The 21,452-nt window shown below is 42.1% G+C and overlaps 1 pseudogene; it reads left to right on the top strand.

Annotated features, from left to right (window-relative positions):
• The first annotated feature begins 790 nt into the window (after nucleotides 1–790).
• The window catches only part of LOC149160745 (omega-hydroxypalmitate O-feruloyl transferase-like), a 33,581-nt pseudogene continuing 12,919 nt past the window's right edge, over nucleotides 791–21,452 (top strand).

The raw sequence follows: 21,452 nt of genomic DNA, 5'->3' as shown, positions 1-21,452 counted from the left end.
TTTGTTGAGGAGTCCTTATGCGAAGAAATTCATGAAGGCTTGGGATGAGACCTTGGAGCTGGCACAGTTGCGCTTGCACGAAGCTGCAAGAAGAATGAAGAAATGGGCAGATAAGGGAAGATGAGATGTACACTTCAGTGTGGGAGATATGGTGTTTCTCAGGATTACCGGAGAGCAGTTTCAGCCACCTAAGGGGACTACGAGCAAACTGACATGGAAGTATGAGGGACCAATCTGAGTGAAGAAGAGAGTGGGGGAAGTTGCTGACGAGCTAGATCTTCCACATCATATGCACATGAAGCATCTAGTTTTTCACATGAGTCAGTTGAAGAGATGCAGGCTTGATGTTGATCATCCAGAGAGAGTTGAACCACTGAGGGGACCAGCCATGATTGTGGACAAGCTGAATCTAGAGTTGGAAAAGATTCTAAGTTTCTGAACTACAGGGATTGGTTGCCACATGAAACGGGAATTTCTTGTCAGATGGAAGAATGCACCGGAGGAGGAAAGCTGGGAAACGAAGGACTCACTTTGGAGATGGAAGCGGAAGATTGCGAAGTATGACAGGAAGCTACTGAGGAGCGTTGGATTGTCGAGGGTGACAATGATTTCAGGTGGGGGAGAATGTAATGCCCTGTGGTTGGCGAGTCGCCCGGGCGTGCCCACCGATCAACTGAAGTAGTGCGCAAGTTAGAAAGGCGACCAAAGGGCGAGACATATCATGTGGACGAGTTGGTTGCCTCACTTATACGCGGGCGAGTTGGAAACAAGTTCGCGGGCCGACCGGACGATGTTGGCAAATGGACGAGTTGAGGTGGGGCGGTCTTGTGTGATGGGCGGGCCGACCTGCACTTCAGGCGAGTTTGCAAATGGGCAAGTCGGTTGGAGGTTGAAACAGAGGGTCGGCCGGGTGGCACGACCCCTGCTGCCCACCGTATATATTGGAGGGCAAGACTTGGGAAAGTCATCACATTCGATCACCGCTCATCATACAAAGTGTGAGGGATGTGAGGTAGCCATAGTTGTTAAGGCGCAAAACTATAGGTTGATGCGCCCGCTGGTCGGGCAGGCAGGCACGAGCTCAGCACGCGTTGGTGAACAGGTAGAGCGGGTGGAGGGTGCACGAAGGCGACCGACCGTCGGTCGGTAGTGTGGGTGGAGGGCTGCATGAAGGCGCCCGAGAGGCAACCCTTAAGTTTTAACCACGATCGCAGAGTCTCTAAATCTGCTTGCGTGGCTTCTCGGGCCCACCTTTTCTTCTCTGTTCACTTAGACGCATGTTCGACTTCAGTAGTGATCACCAGAAATGTTTTGCAGCCGGAAATACATCCTATACTTCGTATTTGGTTAGGTGTGTTTCGTGTTATATTAGTCAAGTCAAGTCCATTCTAATCTCGCCCTCTAATGAGAATGGACTTAACCCATTTCATCTTGTTTTCATTTACCTGAATTAGTTTCCCTCGATAACCGACATAAGAAAATGTCGAAACAATTAAGGTAAATAATTGTTTATGTTAAATGTTTAATTACTTGGTTAAATCATAATAATAAATAATAAATATAAAATAAAGCTCTCAACCATTCCATTGCTTTGATTACCATAATGAATTTTGTGTCTTAGCTTAAATTTTAAGAAATAAAAACTCCAACACTACAATAGCTAATAGGAATCGAGAAAGCTCATGTCTTATAATAATTTCGTATTAAGTGAATCATATACTTGAATTATTTTTACAATCTAATTAAATTGTAGTAAAAAATTTTAGACATGATCTTAGCTTAGCTTTATTATAAAGCAAGTTTTATAAAATTTTAAGAACGTAATTCAATTAAATTTTAAATGAATTTAAATTTTAAATTCACAAAATCAAAATCTATTTGAATAGGGTTTTGGTTTAGATTTTTTTCCTGAGCAAATAAAACCTACTACTTATACACCACTTCATATAACAATAATTAATTTATATATATGAATCATTAAAAAAATTATTGGAAATAATATATTTCTCGTTTCACTCAACCACCTATCCACCTATGGTTAGGTATGGTTAGGAGTACCATTCACTGTTAATTTGACAGTATAGCGTTCCACCCAATCACTTATGCAGTTATAGTTAGGAGTACTTTAACAGTACACCATTTATAGTTAATTTGACAATACACCATTCACCATCAATCTCAAACTAAATAAGTTAAAACTTTATTAAAAAATGTTTATGAGCATACTTAAATATTAAATATAAACTATCATTTACATATAAAACAAATATTCAACCCTTATAGGTAAATCGACACAGAAAAATTTAAAAATACATGAAAAATATTTGTTTTAGTATAAAATATATAAAAATATGAAATTAAAATATAAATTAACAAAAAAACAAAAATATTATAGAAGTGTTTTTATATCAAGTTAATATCAAAAAGGTTATCTAAGGCATTGAAATCATTTTATAAAAAATTATTTTAAAAATGATGGTGAGGAAATGCACTGATAAAAATAAATTATAGTAAATTATTTATATTTATAACTTAATAAATATAAATATAAAGATAAAGGAAGTTGGATACTTGGCCAAACTAACACGATGCTTGAAGCAACTGCTCTACTAGTATCGACAGACATATGAGCATCATGACATCCCTCCTCTAAATTGTTTGTGTAATGCCCTGCGGCTGACGAGTCGCCCGGGCACGCCCACCAATCAACTGAAGTAGTGCGCGAGTTAGAAAGGCGACCAAAGGGCGAGACATATCATGTGGACGAGTTGGTTGCCTCACTTATACGTGGGCGAGTTGAGGTGAGGCGGTCCCATGTGATGGGCGGGCCGATCTACACTTCGGGCGAGTTTGCAAATGGGCAAGTCAGCTGGAGGTTGAAACGGAGGGTCGGCCGAGTGGCATGACCCCCGCTGCCCACCGTATATATATGGAGGGCGAGACTTGGCAAAGTCATCACATTCGATCACCGCTCATCATACGAAGTGCGAGGGATGCGAGGTAGCCGCAGCGGTTAAGGCACAGAACTGTAGGTTGATGTGCCCTCTGATCGGGTAGGCAGGCACAGGTTCGGCACGCGGTTGGTGAACGGGTAGAGCGGGTGGACGGTGCACGAAGGCACCCGTCCGTCGGTCGGTAGTGCGGATGGAGGGCTGCACAAAGGCGCCTGCCTGCCGGTTGAAAACTCGGGTGGAAGGGTTGCACGAAGGCGCCTGCCTGATGGTTAATACAAGTTCGATTAAGGAGTCCGGGTGGAGGGCCAGACGAGGGTGCGCCCCCCCGACTCAGGCAAGGGACTTGTGTGTTGAAACGGTGAAGTGGGGGTGCGACCACCGTGCAAGGCGTGCACGAGGTGGGCGCCCGACATGGGTAAAACACCGGTGGAGCTTTGCTCCCGGTCATTTGTAAATTCTTCAAATACATAATAAAAGATTATTATTGCATATGAATGGTGTACTCTCTGTTGTCTTATGAATGTTTATGATGATGTTATAATGTTAATGGATTCCGCACATTAATATTGTTAATGAAAGATGATGAATGTTAGGTGTAGTTCGCAAAGTAACTTAACAATGGAACATGTTAGCTACTTAGGCGGTGCCGCACGGTTGCCAATTAGCGAAAAAAAAATTGGGGGCGTGACAGATGGTATCAAAGCTACTTGTAGAGAAAAGATATGTATGCAGGGAAACGTTATGGAGAAATCATGGATTAACAGTCTGGGTTTCGTGGACTTGATGGTTCATGGCAAGACCATTCAAGCTCTGGTGGACACGGGGGCCACTCATAACTTCATGATGACACGATTAGCAAAAGAGGTTAGACCGATGATCTTCCCATCAAATGTGGAAGTCAAGGCGGTGAACTCTAGAGCTAAAGTGGCGGGTTTGGCACACTAAGTGCCTATGTAGATAAAAGACTAGAAGGGTAAGTTGGACTTCACTGTGATGGATATGAACGACTTTGATATGATATTGGGGCAAGATTTTTTGAAGGGAAACAAGGCAATTGTTGTCCCCTTCTGTGATGAGGTGGTGCTGGTTGGACAGTCACAAACTTGGACTTTTCCCACTCATAGGCAAAGGCGAGAAGTCAAGGTGCAGCATGTTTCTGCACTGAGTTTGGAGAAGGCTATGAAGGAGTTAGATATGGAGACATATGCAGTGATGTTCAAGGGAGTCGAAGGTGATGGAGTGGGGACGCCTGTTCCAGCCGAGATTTCTGAGGTACTGGCCAAATATGCAGATTTGATGCCTGATGAGCTACCAAAGAAGCTTCCACTAAGGCGTGCAGTGGACCATAGCATTGAGCTTGAGCCAGGGAAGCAACCTCCGGCTAAAGCACCTTATCGATTGTCAAGGCCTGAGTTGGAGGAATTGAAATGATAGTTAAAGGAGTTAATTGATGCAGGTTTCATCAGACCTTCAAGGTCCCCCTATGGAGCTCCCGTATTGTTCCAACAGAAGAAGGATTCGAATGAGATACGGATGTGCTGTGATTACCATGCACGAAACAAGTAGACGGTAAGGAACAAGTATCCTTTGCCATTAGCTTTTGATTGCTTTACAAGCTTGCGAAAGCCCGAGTGTTTTCCAAGCTGGAATTGAGGCATGGGTATTATCAGGTGCGGATAGCTGAAGGAGACGAGAGGAAGACCGCGATAGTAATGACATATGGTAGTTTTGAATTCCTTGTTATGCCATTCGGGTTGTGCAATGCTCCTGCTACATTTTGCACTTTGATGAATGATGTTCTACGACCATACTTGGATTCGTTCATATTAGTGTACTGGGATGATATAGTGGTGTACAGTGACAACATGGAGGATCATAAGAAGCACTTGGCGATGGTGTTCGAGGCACTGAAGGCAAATCAGTTGTACTTGAAAAAGTCTAAGTGTGTGTTCGCTCAGACCGAGATTCTGTTCCTTGGACATATAGTAGGTCAAAGGTACATACGGATGGAGCTGAGTAGAGTGAAGGCGATCGAGGACTAGGTTGAACCGAAGAATTTCCATGAGATGAGGGTGTTTTTGGGCATGACCAACTACCAACGAAAGTTTTTAGAGGGGTACTCCAAGGTAACATCATCACTGACAGACCTATTGAAGAAAGACAAGAGATGGAGTTGAATAGATAAATGTCAGGTGGCATTTGATGATTTAAAGAAGAGGATGGTTACAACACCGATACTGAAGTTGCCGGACTTCGAGCGACCATTTGAGGTAGACACAGCTACCGATACTGAAGTTGTAGGATAGAGAATGGAGGTATCCGGTCCATGAGAAGGAGATGACTGTGATCATTCACTGTCTTCATGTGTGGAGGCACTACCTGATTGGGAAGCCGTTTGTTGTCAAGACGGACAACGTTGTAGCAAGCTATTTTGCATCACAGCCAAAGCTTTCTACAAAGCAAGCTCGTTGGCAGGACTTCTTGGCAGAGTTTGACATGACTATTGAGTATAGACCGGGAAGACACAATGCGGTAGTAGATGCCCTTAGCAGTAAGGGACAACTTGCAGCATTGGAGGGGGAAGACTGGGCAGCAAGGAGTAGGAGTCGAGTTCAGATGTCAGAAGAGATGCAGAATAAGCTCAAGGAAAGTGTTGAGACTGATACTCAGGCGCAGAATATAGTGAAGCAGATAAAGGAGGGGAAGACACGAAAGTTCTTTCTACGAGATGGATTCTTGTTCTTTGGAAACCGACTCTATGTTCCAAAGTCATCTGGGCTCAGAAGGCACCTTTTGAAGGAGTGCCACGACTCATCGTGGGCTGGCCACCCAGGGCAGCATCGTTCTTTGGCATTGTTGGAGAGAGGATTCTTTTGGGAGAAGATGCGAGAGGATGTAGAGGAGTATGTACATACGTGCATCATTTGTCAGCAAGACAAATCAGATAATTAGAGGCAAGGAGGTATGTTGCAGCCTTTACCAATTCCTGAGAGACCATGGATGAGTGTCTCGATGGACTTCATCACTCAGTTGCCACAGGTTCAAGGGTATAATGGGATAATGGTCATGGTTGATCGTTTTTCCAAGTATGTTGTCTTTGTTCCAACAAAGATGCCTTGTGGAGCCGAGCGGACTGCGGAGTTGTTCTTCAAGAACATAGTGAAGTATTGGGGGATGCCATTAAGCATCGTGTCGGACCGAGATCCGCGTTTTACAGGCAGATTTTGGACTACATTGTTCAAGTTATTCGGGACAGAGTTATTGATGAGTTCAAGTTACCATCTGCAGATAGATGGATAGACCGAGAGGATCAACGCATTGCTGGAGGATTACTTGAGACATTATGTGACGGCTGATCAGAAGAATTGGCCTGAACTCTTGGATGTTGCTCAGTTTAGCTACAACATACAAAAGAGTTCTACGACGGGGTACAGTCCATTTGAGTTGGTGAATGGACAGATGCCAGTCACACCACATACCATAGTGACAAGAGGTTTGTTGAGGAGTCCTCATGCGAAGAAATTCATGAAGGCTTGGGATGAGACCTTGGAGCTGGCACAGTTGCGCTTGCACGAAGCTGCAAGGAGAATGAAGAAATGGGCAGATAAGGGAAGACGAGATGTACACTTCAGTGTGGGAGATATGGTGTTTCTCAGGATTACCGGAGAGCAGTTTCAGCCACCTAAGGGGACTACGAGCAAACTGACATGGAAGTATGAGGGACCATTCTGAGTGAAGAAGAGAGTGGGGGAAGTTGCTTACGAGCTGGAGCTTCCACATCATATGCACATGAAGCATCTAGTTTTTCACATGAGTCAGTTGAAGAGATGCAGACTTGATGTTGATCATCCAGAGAGAGTTGAACCACTGAGGGGACCAGCCATGATTGTGGACAAGCTGAATCTAGAGTTGGAAAAGATTCTGAGTTTCCGAACTACAGGGATTGGTTGCCACATGAAACGGGAATTTCTTGTTAGATGGAAGAATGCACCGGAGGAGGAAAGCTGGGAAACGAAGGACTCACTTTGGAGATGGAAGCGGAAGATTGCGAAGTATGACAGGAAGCTACTGAGGAGAGTTGGATTGTCGAGGGTGACAATGATTTCAGGTGGGGGAGAATGTAACGCCCTGTGGTTGGCGAGTCACCTGGGCATGCCCACCGATCAACTGAAGTAGTGCGGAAGTTAGAAAGGCGACCAAAGGGCGAGACATATCATGTGGACGAGTTGGTTGCCTCACTTATACGCGGGCGAGTTGGAAACAAGTTCGCGGGCCGACTGGGCGATGTTGGCAAATGGACGAGTTGAGGTGGGTGGTCTTGTGTGATGGGCGGGCCGACCTGCACTTCTGGCGAGTTTGCAAACGGGCAAGTCGGTTGGAGGTTGAAACAGAGGGTCGGCCGGGTGGCACGACCCCTGCTGCCCACCGTATATATTGGAGGGCGAGACTTGGGAAAGTCATCACATTCGATCACCGCTCATCATACGAAGTGTGAGGGATGTGAGGTAGCCATAGTTGTTAAGGCGCAGAACTATAGGTTGATGCACCCGCTGGTCGGGCAGGCAAGCACGAGTTCAGCACGCGATTGGTGAATAGGTAGAGCGGGTGGAGGGTGCACGAAGGCGCCCGACCGTCGGTCGGTAGTGCGGGTGGAGGGCTGCATGAAGGCGCCCGCCCGCTGGTTGAAAACTCGGGTGGAAGTGTTGCACGAAGGCACCTGCCTGACGGTTAATACAAGTTCGGTTGAGGAGTCCGGGTGGAGGGCTGCACGAGGGCGCGCCCGCCCGACTCGGGCAAGGGACTTGTGTGTTGAAACGGTGAAGTGGGGGTGCGACCACCATGCAAGGCGTGCACGAGGTGGGCGCCTGCCACGAGTAAAATGCTGGTGGAGATTTTCTCCCAGTCATTTGTAAATTCTTCAGATACATAATAAAATATTATTATTGCATATGAATGGTGTACTCTCTGCTGTCTTATCAATGTTTATGATGGTGTTATAATGTTAATGGATTCCGCACATTAATATTGTTAATAAAAGATGATGAATGTTAGGCGTAGTTCTTAAAGTAACTTAACAATGGAACATGTTAGCTACTTAGGCAGTGCCGCACGGTTGCCAATTAGCGAAAAAAGAATTGGGGGCATGACAGTTTGGGTGTCATTGGTTGTTAGGTTTTGGTTTCTTAAATATAGTTAAGTTTCATTTTAACTTTGATTTGATTTAAACCAGTCTAAATTGAAATGCTAGTTTAAGTTTAGTGTTCATGAATAAAATTAAATTGAAATAAGTTATTTGCTGGTTTAAAGAATCTTAAAAATAGGAATATTACATATTTTATTTATATTTATTTTTCATAATATTATAAATTATTTTTATTTTAGATATAAGTTTTAGTTTTATATTTGTAAATTTTTTATCCCTTAACACATATATTTTTGAATTAATATGAATTTCAAATTTGTTTTATTATTAATTTAAATTTTATAAAATAATATTTAGTTTTTTATATTTGAATTGCATTTTTTTAAAATAATAATAATAAAATATAACTTTTTTTAAAGTTCTATTATTTAATATAATTTGTTTTGCATTAATTTAAATTGAATTGACTCATACAGATTTAAATTTATTTTGTAAATTACATTTTCATATGAATATTTTTTTTTAAATTTTTAATATAATATTATTTAATGTGATTACAACTTTTTTTTTTATTAAATTATAGATTTTTTAATATAATTAACCAATAGTTTTTATAATCAAAATATTTTTGTTTAAAAAAACTGATCTTTATTTTTTTATTGGTTAAAATTTGGAAAATCTTAATATATACTACTTCTCATTATATGTTGAAATAAATTGAAGCTATAGTGTTTGAATGAAGGCTTTTGTGAGTAAAGTTACTTAAAAATTTGTCTTTCAGAACTACCATATAAATGTTTTAATTGCCAACTCATTTAGAACCAACTAATATGTTTCATCTTCCATCTTCACGACTATTAGATAAGATGATTAGATGAACACATTAGTTGGTTAGAAAAGCATCGACAATTAAAACATTTATATGAAAAATCTATAAAACAAATTTCTAATATATCAAAGTATTTCAACAAAGTTTAATGCATGGAAAATTTAGTTTCATAATATATTATTTAAGAAATATATATATATGAAAATTATATTATAAACATTTTAATATCCACACATCCAATATACAATTTACTAGAAGCTTTCATCAATATCAAATTAATAATTGTTAAAATCTTTAGACTAAAATTATGTTATATTTATTTATTTATTATATAGGAAAATTATTTTTATATGTTATATTTATTTATTTATTATATAGGAAAATTATTTTTATTATTAATAATAGTAATTATGATTAAAGGTCTACTAAAATTGATATGGATTATCAAATTAAAAAAAAACAAATTATTTTAGGTCTTTAATATCTTTAAAAAACATCATTAAAAAACTTTTCAAAATCACTGTAATTTTAACAAACCATCAACGATAAATTAATAATTATCTAAAATAAATTTGAATATTAAAATTATAATTTTCACCATATTTTTAAAACCTTATTTTAAAATACATGAATCTGTGTTAACTTTCAATAAATTATTCTTTTGATCGTTGATAGTTATAAAAGTAAAGCTTGATATTGAAATTACACTTTTTATTATATAGTAATAGTTAGGTGAATTCACTAGTATATTAATTATTTAGTAAAAAAAAAAAAAAAATTGTCACGAAATTTCTTATGAATATCTCTGGAAAAATATTTCATAGTAATACATATTTCTCCATAATGGTAGAACATTTCACTTTTTCATCTCGAAAAGAATCACTCCACTCTACATTCACAGTCGCACACACGTAATAATGTGCCTTTTTTCTTCCTTTTATGCCTTGTTCATAGTCTCATTCATGGAACTATGGTGTGAAGGTGAAGCGTTTTCTCTACGGAGGGTTTGTTCTCTGACTTGGGCTCTCACACTGCATCATTGATGGACTAGGATTTTCATAATTTTCATAATTTCTAAATGCAATCCGTGATCTTGCAGGAGGAATGTGGATTTTATATGTAACACCTCAATGGAAGAGAGAACTTCTAAAGCTATGAAGCTCACGTATGGTCAACTTTGAGCACTTAGAATTTGTTGGTGTACATACATTTAATTAGCGAGAGTTCAAGACTAGTTATTGTATGTGGTGTACATTTGGCTTTAGTTAGTTAAATCGAGTGCTTATATGTGATGTGCACTTGGATTTAGTTAGTTAATTCTAGTTCTTGCATGTGGTGCATGTGCACATTAACAAAACATAAAGCACACACTTAGCTTCAGTTAGCTTTAATTATCCATATTAACTAAGCTTAAATTAGTTGCTTTATGTATTGATTCTCAAACTAATTTTGTGTAATCAAATTCATTCTCGGTTCCAATTTTCTTTTTAATTTCTTGAAAGTTTGTGCAGTTATTCTTTAGTTAGATCCGTATTTGTGCTCTAATAATTTTACATGGTATCAAAGCTACAGGGGCTTGGAGAAGGTGCATGAATAATATTTTGCAGGTTTGAAGATCAAAGAATTAGAAATTGTTCAGAGATTTGATTTGCAGGGAAAAATATTGGAGAACTACTGCAATTGTTGTTATAACTGTAGGTGAAAGAATGGAGTTCTCATCTTTAACTATTCTTACTTCATATAACTACTTCCAATGGAAGCCAAAGTTTTTTCTTCACCTCAGAGGCAAAGGCTTATATCATATAGTTATGAATATGGAAGTTGAACCAAATTTTGCCATTGAAAAATCTAAATACTTCAATAGGATGGACAAGGCTTTTGGTCTTCTATTGTTGTCCATATCTCCAACATTGTGTTTCCATGTGGACACATGTAACACTTTGAATGAGGTTTGGACAATCTTGGAGAATTTATTTAGAAAGCAGGATGAGATGCGGGCTCATATTCTTGAAAATGAGCTAAATTACTTAGATCCAAACAACTTTGAGAACATTCAATATTTCTTTACAAAATTCAAATCATTGCTTCTATAATTACATGATTGTGGGATTGATAAATCAAAACAAGAAGGTCAATTTATCCTTTCTATTTTGTCTACATTAGGCTCTGAATATGTTGTTTCATTTCTACATTTCATACAGTTAGACTTGCAGCTAGAGAAAAATGGAAAATGCCCAAACTTGATGCATTTATTAAGTCTCTCATTTGTGAGTAGGATAAGCTCATCAAAATGGGTTTAGAAAGTATCCAAGTTCCCATGCACTTGTCATGCATGAGAAAGGAAAGTCCAACTCGAAACCAATTCCACAATTCAAAGACAAAGGAAAGGAAAGACATCTAGATCCAAGAAAGGGAGGAAATACAAAACCTCTAGATGATTCTTCTAGCTCCAAGGGTAAGAAGGGAAAGAAATGAAACTCCAAGTGTTCATATTGTAATAGAGGTTATCATCATGAATCATATTGCATGAAAAAAGACTATTTATCTTATGGCAAAGAATCTTCAGCAAAATAATATTGGTCATAAAATTCCAGAAAGTCCCAAGAAGAAGACTGAGGAAAAACCATCAGAAATAAGGGGTAATAATCATGCTTTGATTTCCCATAATTCTGCACTGCAAGAATGGATCATCGATTCAGGGGCTTTGCATCATATGGCTTCTTCGAAGGAATCCTTTTCTTCTCTACATGCATACTTGGGACCTCCTATACTCATGGGGGACAATTTTGTTCTTGAAGCAATTGGACAAGGAAAAGTGTAGTTCGAAGGTCGAAGTTTTGATAATGTCTTGCATATTCCAAGGCTTTCTATGAATCTTCTTTTAGTGTATCAAATGACACACATAGGCACCGGAAGGAAAGTAGAATTTAACCTTAACTATGTCAGCATTTATGATATACAAACCAACTTGAAGATCACATCTGACAAGGTAAATGATCAATCTCATCTATATATATTTTCTGATTTTGTTCCTCAATCAGATTCTATTTTGCTACTTATCCATGCAAATGAATAAAGTAGGATTTGGCATGCGAGATTGGACACTTGAATTTCATATATATGAAGCAACTTAGCAAGCAAGGGGTGGTTAAGGGATTGCCAGCCATTAAATTTTCAAATGGTGTTTGTAAGGGATGTGCTCTTGGAAAGCATCCACAAGACAAGATCGAGAAGGGGCATGCATGGAGAGCCTCTTCAACTTTGGAGCTAGCGATCTCATGGGTCCATTTCTAGTACTTTCAATGAGCAAAGCAAGATATGTATTTTCATTTATATATGATTACACGAGATTCACTTGGGTTTACTTCTTGAAACTCAAGTCTGAAGTTTTTCAACATCTAAAGATTTTCAAAGCACATGTCGAAAACCAATATGGAAAATGCATCAAGATATTCCACACAGATAATGGGAAGGAATATGTGAACAAATATATCCATAATCTTTGTAATGAAGTAGGCATATAGTTCCTTACACTTCGTAGAAAAATGGAGTGGCTGAAAGGAAGAATAGATCTTTGAAAGAGACAACCAATTGCATGTTGCATGAAAGATCTATTCCATCAAAATTGTGGGCTGAAGCTATCAATTGTGCCTCATACATCCAGAATAGATCTCCTCATAAATATGTTACTGGAAAAACACATTTTGAGGCTTGGATTGGCATGCAACCTAAGGTCATTTTTTTCGCATTTTCGGATCTCCACCATGGGCCCTCATTCCTATAGAGAAGAGAAAGTATTTGAAGCCTCAGAGTAAGGCATGCATGTTTGTTGGATATTTTGATGAAGTTAAAGGGTACAAAATTCTTGATATCAACATTGAAGTTCTCTTTTTCGAAAGGAGTGTAAAGTTTGAATAAGTTGCTTTGCATGCACCACCAGATGAACTTGTTATAAAGTTGTCCTCACCAATAATTGATGAGTATGTAGATGATACTTCAGATTAGAATTCTAATCCAGATGAGCCTTTTCCTATGACACATGATGGAACACCATTTGTTGAGCATCGAGATCATACTTCCTCATGTAGTTTGAATTTTCAGCACAAAAATGGTGCAACATGAGTGATCTCTTAGATGATCATTGGTGGGCTCCAGTATTGTAGCAATAATGCTACAACTCCTGGAGCTTCCTATCTCTAATTTTATCAACCCGGTAGTACGTACAAACTTGGAAGCGACGGTGCTGTATGCACAAGTACTAGCTCTTGTCGCAGCTGTCACTTGGTCAGCTGGCACAAGTCCGCTAGGGCTCAAGCCAACTTCTATATGCTCACAGAAGAAGCTTTATGAATGATGGACGAAAGCTAACTCAAAGGAGACTAATCTATTTGCAGAAAGAAACTGAAAGCCAACAAAGCATGAAAACCCTAGTAAACCCTAATTTGACTAGCTAGGCCCTTACAATGCAAAACTGTGAATGAAACTACTACCAATAATGCCATTACTTGCAGTGAGCTGAAATACATGCATCTAAGCTACTTGCATCTGAAAAGACATGTTTTTGTATTTTTTCATTAAGTGGTTGGATTTATTGTGATGATGCTTTTGATTAGGGTTTGACTGTGCAGGAGCGGTTCAAATGGAAGGAAAGCATGGGCAAGGTCAGGATGGCTAGGGGAGGTCCCAAAGGGTCTCTAGCATCAGTCCACAGAAGTCTACCACGTTCGGATGCTCAGAAACCGAGTTTGCAGGCTTCTACAAGAAGTCTGCAGGGGATCCTACAGGAAACTCAGGGATTCTACAGGAAGTCTGTGCAATTCTACAGGATGTTTGACCGCGGGAGTTTTGGGAGATGGTGAAGTGTTGGAGTGGTGTGGGAGGATAGGTGAGATGGAGATGGAACTGGTGATGGCTCAGGAGCAGAGAAGTCAGATGGAGAAAGAGTGCATGCAGTGGGTTGATGGCTGGAAGGATGGGATCAACGAAAGGTTAAGTAAATGGAGCTATGCGAGTAATGGGAGAGCTGGAAGGTAAACGAGCTGAACAGAGGTCGGTTGAGTGGCTTCAGGTGTGGTTGAAAAGACGAGGAAGGTAATGGAATGGTGTGGAGCAGTGTAGATGAAACAAATTGTCTATGAATGTCACCAAAAACGAGAACTCTTTAACCTATGTTAACTGTGCTATTTTGAACCAATGAACAACAGTGCAATTTGTGAAAGAAACTCGTGCATGGAAGTGGAATGGAGAAGTAATGATCAAGACCAAAGTGCATGGATGGATCTACGACTAAAGTAACTGTTGCAGCTTGCATGGACGTGAGAAGAACTGCGTTTCTTTTTGGTGGTTGATATGGACTGCACCCCAATCCCTAAGCAGAGATGGCAATGATCTCTAACAACCTTTTTCTGGAGCTCCAATGAATTATAACTATCCTCTTCTAACCTAAGCAACTGGAAGCAAATTCACCATAAACTAATCCTATTCAATCTCATAAAAACTAAATCAGCAGACTGTAAATTCGAATTGCATGTCAAAGTAAAGAAACGAAGTGCTGGAACGAAAGGCAAATAACATTACAACACCGAGGAGATCTATTGCTCTCAGGTTGGGCCCTAACCTGAGAGCTATAGCTCCCTTAGAAACTCAGAATGAGATCAAAATCTGCCTGCCTTTATTCATAACCAAAAATCTGATGTCATGCCAAAACTGGCTTACAAAAAGAACCAACACCGAGCTGTAGCTCGTACTTCCAAATTACAAGAGTAATGCAAAAGTTCAAAAAGCTCCTATCAAAGGCTACGGCCTCAGTATTTATGCAAAATGATAATCCAACAGGTTTCCTTGATTTGTGGAGCTCGGCTGTCCAACTGAAGGTTAAACTGCTGATCCTGTAGAACAGTTGTAACTGCTGTTCCTGTAGAACGGTTGGCTGCCTCTAAGCTCGGTGGGGAGATTGGTTGGAGCTCGGAGCTATGGTGGGAATCACGAGGAAGGTCCCCAAGACTGTGGACATCCTCTCCTAAAAACCAGCAGTGCCACCTTACTGTCTCCTTGTCTCCTTTCTCGTGGTCTTTGCTCCCTTTTAATGCCAAAAACCTGAAATCATCATGTATTAGTCACGTAGATAGAATGCCTACCCTTCTTCCTACAAACAACACGAATAAACCAAGAAATGAATGCATAAGCAATAAAAAATGAATGGTTTGAGCAAAGCAAGTAGGCCAAATGAGCCCAAATTGTACCAAAAATTGGGGCTCATCATCACCCCCCAGCTAAACTATTTGCTCATCCTTGAGCAACTTTGCTCTGGCTCCTCGTCTTTGGCCGAGAACTAGAGCCCGGAGCATGCTCTTCCTTTCCTGTTTTTGGTGGCCCTGCCTTTTCTGCCCCTGGTGGTGACGAAGGTGGCGCTTCTTCCCCCTTTCCCATTTCCTTGAGCCGGGCTTCGGAAGGCGATTGGCCTATTTTTCGTGTCCAGGAAGTTATTTTTGGGCTTCCCCTCTCGGGGGTGGCTGATGTTTTAGAGGGGGTTCTTGCACTGGGTGAAGTAGGGACATCCCCTAAAATGGTTTGGCTGCTGGGTGGAGGCTGTGGCTTGCCCGTGTTTATCCTCTTGCTTCTCCTGGCTTCAGATGGTAGAGGGGTCTCCCTCTCTCTCTTCTCCTTCGGCTTTGGAGGTGTACTGAGGGCGGCCAGCGCCGCTGCTGCCTCCTTTTCGAGAATACCAGCCTTCTCTTTCTTGCGTTTTGCTCTCTCAGAGCTCCTTGTAGAGGGCCCCTCCTTTTCAGATTTCGGGCTTCCTGTAGAAGACCCTGCTTTGCCCACTTCCGGGCCTCCTGTAGAAGATCCTTTCTTTCCCGATTTTGGGCTTCCTGTAGAAGACCCGGTTTTAGCCACTCTCGGGCTTCCTGTAGAAGCCCCTGCTTTGGTAATCTTCGGGCTTCCTGTAGAAGACCCTTTCTCTGTCTTCAGGCTTCCTGTAGGAGCCTGTTTCTCAATGATTTTCGGGCTTCCTGTAGAAGCCCCTTTTTCCAATTTCGGGCTTCCTGTAGAAGCCCTTGTCTCTGTTTTCGGGCTTCCTGTAGAAGCCTGTTTCTCAATGATTTTCGGGCTTCCTGTAGAAGCCTGTTTCTGCTTTTCGGGCTTCCTGTAGAAGCCTTTGTCTCTGTTTTCGGGCTTCCTGTAGAAGCCTGTTTCTGCTTTCCTGTAGACACAGGTGTCTCCACCTTTGCTTGCTTGCCTGCCTGAGTTTTGCTTTTTGCTTTGGTTGCAGGTGCTGTTGAGGTACTTGGGCTGACGTGGACCACCTCAGCTTTGTCCATTCTGCTCTTCAGCCTCTTTTCTCTTGCTGACAAGATAGGTGTGCCACCTTTTTCTTTGTCCTCCTTTTCCTCATGCTTCTTCCTTTGTTCTTTCTTCTGCACTGTGGTCGGGGTCTTCTGGCCTTTTTCTCTCTGTCCCTCGGCCACTGCTTCTTGTTCCTCACTGCTGGAGGAACCCGTTTCTTCGATCAACATTTTAATGTCTCCATCTTTTGTCAAATTCCGGAAGGATTCCCATGAGAGGGGAACCTTATATGAATGCAGCGCATCCTCCACAAGAAGCTTGATCAACCCATGGTGGGCTATCTGATCTGGTATGCCCTCTTTTAGCTTTGTGGCACACTCCATTAGAGACTGCAATAGGAAATAAGGGATGCTCAGTTTTTGTTCTACAGGAAGATCAATCCGGTGCCTCAATTCAGTGAGCAGCCGAAAGTGATATGCATACACGATGCTAAAACGGCCTTCACAAGTGATATATTTCATGATTTGCAAACTGACTTCATTCCATGGTGGCAACAGGCTCGTTCTTCGCACCCCATTTTTGTCCTCCGAGAATTCTTCCTCAGGTGGAAAGAATTCTTTCTTTGCCTGCTGGCTCAGCTTTCTTTCTTCCTTATCCCACGGCAAACCCATAGGAAGTTCTGTGATCCGACTGATATGTTGCGGGGTGAGCTTGAGGCTTAGACCTCTGAAGTTCACTGTGGCCAGTGTCTGGGATTTCGGCCTCAGAGCCTGCAAGAATTCTTCGGCCACTTCATCATCGTAACCCTGCAGCTTATCACAAAAAGGCATCCATTGTGCTCGTGTGAAGAGCTCTACCACTGCCTGGTTTTCCCTTAATTTGGTTGAATCAGTGGGTTCCCGTCTTATAAACCCACCCGGCATGATGAACACGGTTGTTTTAACTAAAGGTGGCAAATGCGAAAGAGATTTGGTCTATTGAGACAGAGCATGCACATAATCCACAAAATTCAACACAGTCTAATTATACTGACATCCTGTAGAACGACAGTATAGGCACAGCAAACAACAATTTCACCGATATCTTTATGACCAGACTGTGGACGATGATCTTGCCACTCTTACTAACCAGTTGCATGAAGAGTTCAGGGTTACCTCTTTAATTGGCCACCTTTTTCGTGAGGCACCCGCTTCCCTGTAGAAGACTGCGTTCCTGTAGAGACTGCGTTCCTGTAGAAACTGTGTTCCTGTAGGAGCAGTGCGCAAATTTCGGGGAGGACTGTAGTTGGCCTGCGCTCGAGGTGTGCTTCACCGGCGTTCTGGTAGCCAAAAGCTCGGCGTATCAAAGTGCAGAGGAGATCAGAATAGCCACTCGAGTTTGAAGTGGTGGTTGATAAATGCATGCGCATGATCTAGCCGATTAGATTTTGAATCGGCGCAATCCGTGGCGCGGGGGGTGAGCTGTCCCCGCCGGACCGTTGGGCGACGTCATCCATCATTCGCCTGCGTATTCACTTGCTGCCGCATCCATTCCCACAGATCTGCCGCCGCCTTTTTCTGTTAAACTCATTGCTTCCGACGGGAGTGTTCTCACGTGCGTGCTGCTCATTCTCTTTGTCGTGGCCGCCACCCAAACATCCAATTATACCATAACTAGCCGACGTGGCCAGTCGACTGGCCATACGGCCGCTCAACCATTCACTTTTACGCTGTGCAAACAATTCAAAGTAAAATTCATGCGATTTGATGGAAGGAAGGGTCGAGACACTTACCTGCGTGGCTGCACACGATTTTTCCAGTTTTTGGACGATGGTGAGTGGATCTACCTGCTGCATGCGAACTTACACAGACCCGGAGGCTCATGGTTACAGGCTGCCGACGATGGAGTGGATGCTTTGGTTGCATGCGCCCGCGTTTCATTGCAGATGGCGGTGCTGTGAATGGTATCCACTCTAGCAGGTTTAACTGTTACAGGATTCCCGCGGGGTGTCTCGTAACAGTTCTTCCTCCTTGGGTGCATGCTGCACGACGGAGGATCTGGCCTTTCGATCACGTTCCCGGAGCTTCTGATGCCTGTGGTATGAGATCTCAGCACTTGTTTATCTTTGAAAATGGCTTTTCCCGCGAGAACTCATCGATCTGCTTTGTTGGTGCAGGGAACTTGGTTGCATGTCGACAAGGATGGTGGAGCAAGGTAACAGCAATGTGCAAGGGTGCCAACAGAGGCTTGCATGCGTCCAAACCAATCCGTAGTCGCTAAATCTCCTTTTAAGATGAATTCTGGGCCGTCCCAAACTTCTACAGGAAGTTTCCTGTAGAACACAGAGCTTCCTGTAGAAAGTTCGGGCTTCCTGTAGAAAGTCTGCACTTTCCTGTAGAAAATCCGCGTCTTCCTGTAGAAAGACTGCATCTTCCTGTAGAAGATTCAAACCATGATAAAATTGCACATACCTTGAAAAAACATGGGTATCCTTGGAGGAGGTGCTGGTGAGGTCTCTTGACAGCATGATAAGGACCCTTGGCTTTGAGTTGAAGGGCTTCCTCTCCTCCATAGAACATCTGCAACCTGCATGCAATTTTACCATATTTTGCTTATTGTTTTTTTCTTTTTTCTTTTCTCTTTTTTTTTGAAAGATAACAGGGGCGCCTCAAAGAGGTTTTCACCCGTGCCATCTGCCCTGAGCGCCTCAGAGAGGTTTTCACTCAAGGATCTTTTTCAAACCTTTTCTCTTTTTTTTTTTTTGAAAGACAATAGGGGCGCCTCAATGAGGTTTTCACCCCTACCACCTGCCTTGGGCGCCTCAGAGAGGTTTTCACCCAAGGATCTTTATTATTATTATTTTTTTTTTTTTTTTTTTTTTTTATATCCTTCAGGGTATGCCAAAAGCAGAGGCAGAACCCTTCTCTATGACCAATACAGATTTCTCCATAGTTTTGATGAACTCTTGTCTTGAGAGAGGTCTCCTGTAGATCTTCAATCGATGCCCATTGACAAGCATGGGAATGGCTTCCTCATCAATGGTTCGAATGAGGACAGATCCATTGTCATGGCATTTTTCCACTGCATATGGTCCTAGCCATCTGGTTCTCAGCTTCCCCTTGAAATCTTTGTATCTGGAGTCATACAACAAAGCCCAATCTCCCGGCTGAAATTGCTTGTCATGGAGATGTTGGTCATGCCACACCTTTCTCTGAAGTTGAACCACTTCTGAGTGAAGGAGGGCCTGCATTCGGTGCTCATCCAGGCCATTCAGCTGCAATAGCCTTTCTTGTTGTGCATGGCTGAGATCTAGGTCCAGCTGAGCTGCCATCCTCAAAGTGTTGTATTCAAACTCAATGGACAGCAAAGCTTTCTTCCCATAGACCAGCTCATACGGTGTGAAGCCGGTGGTGGTCTTCCAAGTGGTGTTGTAAGCCCATGTGGCTTCAACCAGGCGATCTGCCCAGTCCTTTCTGCTGCTGCTCACCACCTTAGTCAAGATCCCTTCTAATGCTCTATTGGTGACTTCCACCTGCCCATTTGCTTGAGGGTGATAAGGGGTGGAAGTCCTATGCTTGATCTTGTGATGAGCTAGTAGATCTTCAACCAGGTTGGAGGTGAACTGGCTCCCTTGATCGGTGACCAGCTCTCTTGGATAGCCAAACTTATAGAAGATGTTTTCTCTTAGGAACTCGGCCACCTTTTCTTCTGTTGCTGCTTTGATTGCTTTGGTCTCTGCCCACTTTGTCAAATAGTCAGTACACACAATGATGTAAGACCTTTGCCTCGAAGAGGGGTTGATTGGGCCCACAAAGTCCATGCCCCACTTCTCAAATGGCTCAAGAGTCACTTGAGGTTGGAGAGGCATCTCATCCCTTTGGGTCGGTTTCCCCATTCTTTGGCATTGGTCACACTGACTGACATATCTTCTGACATCTTGATGAAGTGTGGGCCAATAGTAGCCTGCCTGCAGGATTTTGAAGGCAGTTCTCTTTGCTGCAAAATGTCCTCCACAAGGCCCATCATGACAAGTGAGGAGGATATCAAAGACTTCCTCCTCCCTTACACAACGCCTTAAGATCTGATCGGGGCCAAGCTTGAACAGATTGCCCCCGATCCAAGTAAATGAGGCACTTTTTCTGATGATTCTGCTCTTCTCTCTGGAAGATAGGTGCGGAGGGAACTGTGCTGAAACAAGATAGTTTGCTATATCAGCAAACCATGGAGAGAGTACTGAAATAGCAAACAGATGTTCATCGGGCATCTGGTCATCCACTGTTCCATCCTCATCTGCAGACAAATCCAATCTAGATAAAAAGTCAGCAACAACATTTTCTCTACCTGGTTTGTCAACAATGGTCAAATCAAACTGCTGCAATAAAAGTAACCATCTAATAATACGAGCATTCACATCTGGTTTATTCATTAAATATCTAATTGCAGCATGGTCAGTATGTACAAAGGTCTGGTAACCAGTAATATAATGTCGGAACTTGTTCAGTGCATGGACCACAGCCAAGAATTCTTTCTCGGTTACAGTGTAATTCAGCTCAGCTTTGGACAAGTTTTTGCTAACAAAGTAAATGGCATATGGAAGTTTTTGCTCAACTTGTCCTAAAGCTGCACCTATGGCTTTGTTCGAGGCATCAGTGTGGATGTGGAAAGGTAGGGCCCAGTTTGGACCTCTCAGGATTGGGGCTGACACCAACTTGTCCTTCAATTCATTTAAAGCCCTCTGACAATCGTCAGTCCAATTAAACTCCACATCTTTTGCCAACAGGCCAAACAATGGCGAGGCTAGCTTGCTGAAATCTTTAATGAATCTCCGGTAGTATCCTGCTAATCCCAAGAAACTCCGGACATCCCTTACCTTTTGAGGAGGTGGAACCCTCTTGATGAGAGCAATTTTGTTAGGATCCACCTGCAACCCTTGGCAAGAAATGGTATGGCCTAGCACGGTCCCTTCAGTCATTAGGAATTCACATTTTTCAGGACTAAGGGACAAGTTCATCTCGGTGCATTTGGTTAGGACTTTTCCCAGGTTGGACAATGCTTCCTGGAAGTTGGCCCCATAAGGAGTAAAGTCATCCATATAGATTTCTACTGCATCATGGACCAGCTCCGAGAAGATGCTCAAGACAGCTCTCTGGAAGGTAGCAGGAGCATTGCATAGCCCAAAGGGAAGGACTCGGTAGGCAAAGGTACCCCAAGGACAAGTGAAGGTGGTCTTATCTTGGTCTTCCGGGCTGATTTGGATTTG

This window comes from Pinus tabuliformis, chromosome 5_2 (assembly GCF_031772625.1).
Source record: "Pinus tabuliformis cultivar Carrire ecotype Pingquan chromosome 5_2, CPIR1, whole genome shotgun sequence".
In the NCBI taxonomy this organism is placed as follows: Eukaryota; Viridiplantae; Streptophyta; class Pinopsida; order Pinales; family Pinaceae; genus Pinus; species Pinus tabuliformis.
The sequence above is the reverse complement of the archived record's forward strand: the minus strand, read 5'-3'. Positions and strand labels throughout refer to the sequence as shown.